This window comes from Meleagris gallopavo, chromosome 21, assembly GCF_000146605.3.
Source record: "Meleagris gallopavo isolate NT-WF06-2002-E0010 breed Aviagen turkey brand Nicholas breeding stock chromosome 21, Turkey_5.1, whole genome shotgun sequence".
NCBI lineage: Eukaryota > Metazoa > Chordata > Aves > Galliformes > Phasianidae > Meleagris > Meleagris gallopavo.
This window is the reverse complement of record NC_015031.2, coordinates 3356576-3366002: the sequence shown is the minus strand read 5'-3', so window position 1 is coordinate 3366002 and position 9427 is coordinate 3356576. Positions and strand designations below refer to the sequence as shown.

At 40.4% G+C, this 9427-nt stretch overlaps 1 long non-coding RNA gene across 1 annotated transcript; it reads left to right on the top strand.

Annotated features, from left to right (window-relative positions):
* Nucleotides 1-291: 291 nt before the first annotated feature.
* LOC109370642 lies at nucleotides 292-9011 on the top strand. The gene is made up of 6 exons (XR_004161782.1): nucleotides 292-413; nucleotides 2747-2826; nucleotides 4272-4341; nucleotides 4694-4831; nucleotides 6320-6482; nucleotides 8205-9011. It is a non-coding gene; the product is annotated as an uncharacterized LOC109370642 (long non-coding RNA).
* Nucleotides 9012-9427: the final 416 nt, after the last annotated feature.

Here is a 9427-nt window from a genome sequence, read left to right as displayed (position 1 = left end):
GATTCAGTAGCATTTACTCTTGTTGTATCAGAAGGAATAGCACAAAAATGTCATCACGTGAGAAGACAAAAAATGTCAAACTATGGAGAATGCATGTAGGAAAGCAAGTAAAAAGCTTAAGTAAGCAATTATTCCTACTCCTGCCTGCCTTAGCTGTAGTGCATGAGAACAGAGGTGGTTGCAGCTGGTGTGCAAGGAGTGGGCCTTTCACCTTTCAGGGATTGGGGTACACTGTGAAGCTCCATACGTGGTCAGTTTTACTGCTGGTTTTAAAATACAAAGCCTTTTTCTCTTGAAGGTGTCATTACCCCCCCAAAAAGGAGCACCTGAGAATCCCTGAAGCCACTAACAGAAAATGTTACGCGGAGGGACAGAGCCAGAAGTTTCAGCAATAGCAACAGCAGAAGTGAAAGGTATTCAATAATTTATTCTTTATGGTATTCAGGTGGTTTGTTTGCCTGTCTCTTTGGAGTGGTGTAAAATTTGCATGTTGTTGCAGCTTTCATTTTTGACTCACGTTGTCACAAATATTGTTGGGGGATTGGGGATTTTTTTCCCAATCTTGGTCATGCTAGCACATAGATTTCTTCATATGAATATCTGAGTGTTAACAATGATGCATCCTCTTCATAAACCCTGTAATTGTGAATAACTGAAAAGCATTGAACTCTTTGGGATGAAAATGGTGGGAAGGAGGAGTGGAGGTTGCATTTACAGAAGCTGGTTTGCTTCTGCCATGAGTGCTCAATCCAAACAGCTCCCATTTTTCTCACACAACTTTCTGTTTCTCATTTTTTTTTTCCCAAAGCCCATAACTTGAGGTCATTTCGGGATTAATTGATGCTAATATCTTTACTTCAAAGCAGCACAAGATCAAGCCAAATGTACATGCTTAGCAATTAAAGATTTGGCAAGGTATTATGGATTGGCTTCTACAGCAGCAGCTTTCTGCCTGTGCTGTTCTACAGGCCTTTGATATGACTTCAGAGCACAACTAGCTAGGCCCGTGTTATTTTTGTTGTTTTTTACTTAAAAAAAAAAAAAGGAATATTTTAGCACTGTATTCTGCAGAGTTTGACCGTTCTGCTATAGCTAATATTTTTAACTGTCTGTAAAATTGGAATGATTAGGAATCTGTAGTCTGACCAGCTACTGGAGAATTCTGTGGATAATGAAGAAAATTGCAGGGGGCAAATTGAAAGATTTCTCTTTCATATTGTGGAGTATCATTATTCCTTTAGTGCTAACAAAGATGAAGCCAATTTAGTATGAATCTTCAAAGCAACATGTGTGAATTTATCTGTCCAGTGCTCATTACAGTTAATGGGAATCATGTGGCTGGAACTTTGCAAGTGCTTTGAAAAGGCTCCTTTTATGGTTAGATTATAGACCCCCATGTTAGCCGTTGTGCTGTTGTTTTTATATTGCTCCATTTGTTTTCTTGACATTAAAAAAGCCAAAACAGTAAATTAATTAAAAACTGCATTACCCCCTCTGGTGTTAAATAGACTAAAATACTCATTTTCAAAAGTAAATAGAATATACTTAAATCAACTTGGCACAACATAGCTCTCTATCGTTTTAAATCCCTGTAGTGTGGGACATGCTGTTTGTTGCACGCTAATTAAGGTGAACTTAGCTGGGAAGTCAAAATGTTGACCCAGATACACCCGTGTGAATTTTACTCCCACTGTACTACTAACCACCATGTGTGATATGGGATTTATATTGGTTTTTAATCTCTAGGAAATATTTGGGTAATCTGTTTAGGGAAGAAGAAAGACGTAACAACGGGATCTTATTTATATTAGACAGGTAATGAGCATACAAGTGTACCTACACACGAGAATGAGCAAAATGTTGGAAGTTTAGTCTTAATTAATGCTTTGATTGCTCTCCTCTTAAAATATATGAATAGCCATATACATTATTACAGAAGGAAGTACATTTTTTCCCACTGGCAGTTTGGATAGGCTAGAGAAAAATTCAGAGAATAATATGAAACATGAGAATAATAAAATATTTTCAGTAGATTGAAACACCCCAGGTTGCAGGTGAAGGAGATGCTGTGCTTTAGGAGTTCCTTAATGAGACAGTCTGAGGTCTCTGCCCAGGGGTGGGCTGCATGTGCAGCCTTCTGTTTCTCTCACTGCCTTCTTTGCTGGAGCCATGAGTGAAATACCTTACAAATCCTCCTTGGATGCAAAATACTCTGAGTTTCTTTCTGTGATCCTTGTACCTGTATTGGGCATCTTGTTTTACCTTCCTTGTGATAAGACCTGAGAGACAAGGGTTGTACGTCTCCCTTCCTTTCAACCCAGGCTTAATCCACAACATTTGTGCAGGAGCCCAGATTTTTGAGAAGTTTCACTTGATCTTCTTTGCAGCAGGCCTGGCAAAAGTCGAAACCAAGTGTCAGAGGGTGGCCTCAGGCCACTCAGCTCAGTTGGTGACATTTGCCAGCACCCTGTGCTCTCCATGTTATTCTCAAAGTCAAGACAGTTTTTTTTCCCTTGTCTTTGTTTTCTCTCAGTCCAAAGCAAGCTTGCAGGCCATCATTTAGCATTGAGCCTTGCAAGAGATCTAAAGTGGGAGAATATTTTCCCATCCGCACAGAAACCTAGAGAAGCTATACAGGATACAGAAAGAGCAGTGCTAGTCAGGTCCTCCAGAGAGGCAGGGAACAGGCAGAGCTAAGTCTGCAGTCTGATTGTTTTACTTTCCTTTCCTTCTTACTGTTTTTTAGAGGGAACCAGATTTTGACCGGTCAGAGAGGTGAAGCATCACCACTGTACAAATAAGATCCTCCAGATTTTTCAACAGAAGGTAAAAGGGAGAGATGGTGGGAAGCTGATTCACACAGGGGAGGCTGGTATGTAGATGCAGTCATTCGCTGAGAGTTGTACCTTTGAGTTTGGTGATTAAATTCCTGCTGCAGCAGTGGAGAGCTTTTGGGGGTTTGAGTATGGTGAGTGGGTTGTTGTTCAAAGCTGTCATCCTGGAGGGATGAAAAACATTCAGAGGCACTGAATGCAAATGCTGTTGAGCAGGTAGTGCTGCTAGAACAATGGCTGGCATTGAGCTTTGCCTCAGGAAACCGGCTTTGGTGTCTCAGCTTTCCACTTGCCATTGCTATTGCCAGAGGGAGGGAGATGAGAGAAATAGGCTACAGCAGCAGAAAATCCAATTTATTAAAAACAAAAAAAACCCCAACCAAACAACAACAAAACAATCCTGGAGAATTGCCAGTATTAAATGTACTTAGCAATCTTGCTTGGAGGAAAAAATGTGACATGTAGGAGAGAAATAGGGACATTGCGGGGAAAAAGGCAAAATAAACACAAGTGTTGCAGTTGCCAAGTTCTGTGTTTTGCATGCAATTACAAAATGTAGTAGCAGCCCATATGTATTGTAGATGATTCTGTATTATGATTAAACACTGAGGTCTCAACTGGCAAGAGCTAGTTGCCTTAGCAAAGTGTTTTGTGAAGCCTACGCAGTAGTAAGCATCTTACTTGGATGAGAGAGAAACAAATCCCTTTGGAAAGAGCCATTGGATGTCTCTTCATTTGGAAGAATGACAGGAAAATTTTGTCCAGGCTGTCAGATATGTCATAGGGGTTTTGCTGCCAGTGCAGCAGTTTGATCCAAAACCTGTAAAAAGCCTTTACAAGCCTACTAGTATAGTGGATTTTAGATTACTGTGATGAGTAATCTGATTAGAGAGGAGGCCTCTAAGCGTATGGAAAACTCCTGTGGCCAAAGGAAGTGACTGGTCTGAAGGACAAGACTTGATACTATTATAAATGATTTTCAGGTCCTGGTCTACATGTGTTTAATTATAAGATAATACACGTTCATAAGCAGTTCACAAAGACAATGGTTTCATTTCACACTCTACAACTCCCTGATAGCAGACTGTGGCATGGTATGGGTCAGATTCCTGTCCCAGGTAACAGCAATAGGATGAGAGGTGATGGCTTTCAGTCGTAGCAGGGGAGGTTCAGGTTGAATACTGGGAAACATTTCCTCTCAGAATGAGGGATGATGCAGTGGCCCAGGGAGGTGGTGGGGTCACCATCTCTGGAAACGTTCAGAACCATGGAGATGCTGCACTGAGGGATGTGGGCAAGTGGGCATAGTGGGAGTGGGTTGACTGTTGGAGATCTTAGTAGTCTTTTCAACCTTAATGATTCTGTGAATTTACAATTCAGTGATAAGCTAGATGGTGGTGTAGTTATTCACATGACTAAACAGCATGTCGCCTGCAGGGAAGGAACAGTTGTATGGCAGCAGACTGAAGAGATATTTTGAAGAGTTTGAACCAGGTCTAAAGCTGAGGTGAGAACATTGTGCTTGCACAGACACTGTGCCTTCTGTTTTAAAGATAAAGCTCTCTCTCATACCATACTTTAAAATAATGTTTTAGCATTGAAATTGTCGTAAGAGTTGTTGATGAAAACAATGTTGTGACTTGGTCTTGAAGCAAACAGAACAAAAGATATCAAGGTTGAAAAGCATTGCTATGGTTACCTTATTTAAAGGTGATTGTTAATAAAGGAGAGAAAATTGGATCTGAGGAAGACAGTAATTCCCTGTCTTCTTAAGGCATAGAAAACGTTAGTCTGGTATTTTTCATCAAAACCTGATGTGAAATCACTTCATGTTATGTTCATCAAATATCTGTTTTAAGGATCTGATCCCATCTTAACACAAAGGATGTAGCAAGGAGAAATCAAACTTAAGAAGTTGAGGATTTGAAAAAAGGACAGCACTCATGTTTTGATTTCCTGGATTAACGGCTCTGGATGGAGTCCAGTGAAGATTTAGAGTGAGTGGTTTTCTCCCTTCTTTAGTATTTTGAGAAGAGATAATTGGTTTTAAAATGGTTGCAATGTGCCTTTTAAATCACAGATGTTCTGATTTTGCTCTCCTGTTCTTTATCATGGTGCATTACATATCCGCATGGGACCTTCGAAGCAAGGAATCTGAGCTCAAGCTGCTAGCATGATTTAAAACCCAAGCTTAAATATTTTAATTGAAGTCAGCTAACACAGAGCTTCCAATCCCAGGGTAGAATATTTTTTTTTTCTTTTTTTAAATCATAAATATGCCCAGAGTCTCTGAAATCAAAAGAACACCATGTACCAGTAGCATGGTTCATGATGACAGCGACTGTCTTGCTCCTTGCTTACACAAAGACCCCTATTCAAATCTGCATAAAATGTTTTCTAGTTACTTTCTTTTTGGGTTAATTTTTTTTTGAGTTCAGAGGAATTAGACCAAAGCTGACTGATGGCCTCTATTTATGCATAAAGGATCTGTTTACTTTGAAATTATTGGTTAACTGAATATCAGCTTTCATATTAGCCTACTTTATCACTTAAAAGAGATGTTTTTCAATTAAAATAAAAAGATATTACATACCTAGGGTTACAGAAACATGTTCTTTAAAAATTAAGTTAAATTAGAAACAACGTTTCCTCTTCTAATATTGATGTTGTAGCTGAGAGTCAAGCCTTTAAAAGGAGTCAATTAAATTCTCTGCAGCTTTGCTGCAAAATCCAGGTTTAAGCTATACAATAAACCAATCACTGATGCTAACAGTTTCAGACCACTCATTTCTAGAAGTCAACTGGTGCAAAAACATTAATCTAAACCCACATCTCTAATCAACAATGTCAAGATTTAAATATGAGCATTTCACAAGATGAGTTTTATTGCCAGATTTCTGACACCAGGAGGGCTGTTAGGAAAGCACAGTGTTTATTATCCTAGAAATAAGCACATCAAATGTGTGGTACCCCTTTGCTGCAAGATTTGTCCAGTGAGTCACTGATGCTTCCTACTCATGCTGATGGCTCATCTCCATGAACTCACCAACAAATGCAAATGGTGGTGGGAGCTCTTCTGGCTGACTTCAGGGATGTAGAGAGTGGGACAGTGAGGCTGTTAGTATTCAACCTTGTGGTCCTGGGAGCCAAAAGAACCCCCCCAAAGATAAAACCACAGAGGAGCAATATGTTTTATCTGGTTTCTTCATAACAGTTGCTGTCAGATTTGGTTCTAAAGCTCATATGTGATCTGAACTCTTGGATTCTGCTTGATAACTGTGCTTTATAGCTTCATCTTTACCATTAGATTAGTTAATGAAGATTTTAAAACTAGTATACTGAAGATTGCCCTGCTTGGAAATGATTAAAAGCTGCAGAGAACTATCTTTCCATTTATGAGTGCATATGAAGTACCTCTTGCATACTGTCTGCACTTGCAGTCTGGCAGTAATTTCTAAGCAGTCTGTCTCCTCTGATTATCTCAGCAGTAGCCAGGAGCCATCCTTCCAGCCCCACAGAGTGCAGACCTGGGAGAAAGGAAGAAGTGGTCCTCATCCTAAAGAATTTAAACTCTCAGAAAAGTGGTGATGAAATAGAAGTCATGCTAATTTCAAGTGTTAATGAAGCAGAATCCATCCTGATGTGAAGGTGAGCAATAAGGGCAGTGCATCCAGGCTGGTGTTGTGGTGGCTACTGTTCCATCAGCAGTCCCAGGAAGCAGCTGGCAGTGCTGAACTCAGGATCCCTATACCAAATGCTTCATTCCTTTTAGTAAAGTGTTTGTTTTATATGTTTGTCTCCCACAGCTTGATTTCCATTGTGTTTAATGTAGTTCTGATCCCTGTTATAACAGCTTTCTAAATTACATCATGAGTGAGCTAGAAAGGGGTATTTAAGAACAGTGCTAATATGGTTTCTCTGCTCTGTGCTGGTTTGAAAACCAGCTGTGCAGCAAAGAATAGAACTGTTCTTGATGAGAGTATTAGTCTAAAACCAAACATCCAACATGTCTGTTCTAGCTATCTGACCTATAATCTAAACTAATGGGGTTTTGTCCTCGGGCAACCCAACCACTATTCTTAAGCATTGTAATTGTGAGGCATCTTGGCTAGAGAGGCTGCTATTTCCAGCAGATTCTAGAAGCAGAGGGTTTGGTTCCAAAGAAATCAGCATTCACTGAAGTTGAAAGTTAATCTAATCCTGTTGGTAGCTGGCATTTATATAAATCATTTGGACAACTTTGTGCAAACCCTGCTCTTTATTCCCCATTTATCCAGTCCCTACACTAGCATAATCCCATCCCTTACCTGCGGTCTCCTGATGTTAGGGCATGCTGATGTTCAATCACAGCTGTGGCCCTGCCACGTTCCTTAGGTGTACACGGCAGGCCAGGTATTCAGTGTTCTAAATAACAGCATATTTAACCACAGGATGTTTTGCAGCAGGGAGTGGATAGGATGATTCCTGCTTTGTGTCAAAGGAAAACAAAGATGCAGTGAAATACATGTGCTGATTCAGGGTTTGTTTCTGCAGTGACATAAGATATGAGTGTGGACATTGCAGATAATTCTCTCCTGGAGCCTCACTCCATGAGCTCCACAAAAAAGCTGCTTTGGTTTCAGAGGGAGTGAGGCTGATTGGAGGTGTTGACAGATTTGTGGCAGTGCTGCCTGGGCCCTGCAGGATGCAGCTCTAGGTAAAATCCCAGCCTGTCCCACACCCTGGAGAGCTGCTGCCCCTGTTTGCTGCCAGCGGCTGCCTCAGCAGGCAGCTTCTCACCATGCCCCTGTGCTGCTGCACGTGGTCCAGGTGCATCCAAGATGAGTGTTTTATTTTGGAAAGGTTCTTCCTCATCCCCTCCCTTCACATCTGATCTCTCTTTTCTCAGGTGTGAAATGGGATAGTGATATGAAAATGCCTCCAGTTTCATAGATGAAAAGCCTCTTACAGAACTAATGTATTCTATTTTTTCTCTCCAAAATCATAACCATGACATTTCACTATTTTCTCTTGCTTCGGCCTCTTGTGCTTTGCTCAATAGGAGTTCTCTTCGCTCCCTCACAAAAAATAAACATAATTTAAAGTCACTTTGTCTTTTGGAGTTTGTGCTAAATCTCTATAGCAGTGTCATTGCTGTTGTAAGACTTTAAAGATCTAAGAGTAGCAAATTCTATGTTTGGCTTTCAAACTTTAGAATATACAGACAAATAGAAATGGTAGCAATATTTTCCAGGAAGATGAAGTAATACTTGAATTATGTGAAAATAATCTTCATAAATTTTGATTCTTGTGATTATTTGAAGAAGACAGTGGATCTAATGTGCCGATAAAGGATATATTTTCTTTCCTTTTCTCTCTCTGTTTTTTCAGCTACCTGAGGATGCTCTGTGACACAGCCACAATGGGACCAGACTTTATGGTCTATTGTGTTAATAAGCTCTGAATTAAAGCCTCCCCCAGCATGCTCTTAATGTGATGGATTGTATCAGTGATGTGCTGTTAAAGGGTCCCCAGTCAAACTGGACACAAGAGGCCAGAGTGGTTCGGAAGGCCTGGCAGCTCCATCAGATGGTAGGGCCGTGCCTGGTGCATGGGATAAACCTGATAGGAAATCACAGGGAGCTTCAGAGGGGGCTGAGGATGCTCATCACATTGCCAGGAATGAGCCCAAGAGACCATAACGCTCAGAATCCTCTTGACGAAGAAAAGCAGAAGTCTCAGCATTAAAAATAGATGCTTTTTATCTTGCATAGGATACAAAATCTCTTGTGATAGGACATTTTTTTTTAGTATATTTTAGCAGCTCCAAGCAGTCTTGGATTAGGCCTGTATCACAACAGTAATACACAGGAGGCAATGTTTTGTCTTGCTATGACACCAGCTACTATTGTTTTTGATCTGCAGCCTCTGAAGAGGGATGCTGCATCTTCGACGGAAGGTGTTATGAGTGCAGATTAGTTAGACAAGTGCTGGAGTGAATGCATAAGCAGTGATTTTGCATAATGAGGTATGTGAAATCCCAGTGGAGGTTGTTAAAACAGATAGACAGCCTGTGGTAAACAACAAGGAAGGTAAGCTTTGAAAACAGATGGCTTTGAAAACCTGGCAAATGACTGTTCCATACTTAAAAATCGGTTTTGTTGGAGGAAAATATCTTCTTAAAAAAAAAAAAAAAAAAAAAAAAAAAAAGGAAAAAGCTTAGCCTGCATATTTTCATAAACCTGAACATGTTAATATACATTCTGTGGGTAACCATGTATCAGCTGTCTTTCCTGCTGTACTGCCTGCAGGATGGAGGCAATGGAGCGAATACCCTGAGATGTTCTGCAGCGATCCATCAGATGTTGCCACACAGCTTCTTCTCTCTGGCAGACGTGTTGCTCTTCATTATCACTTTGATGATCTGTAGGTGTGCACTTTGCGTTGGGAAATTAATCTTGCATCCAAAGGGTTAATTCATCTTGAAAGATAGAGCCGTGGAGTGAGATGGGAATGTAGGAGAATATTGCTGTTAGTTGGAAAAGGCGCAGACGTGCTCATTGCTATCTGAGACATTGCATATCTAAGATTGCCAGAAGATGAAATTCTTATTT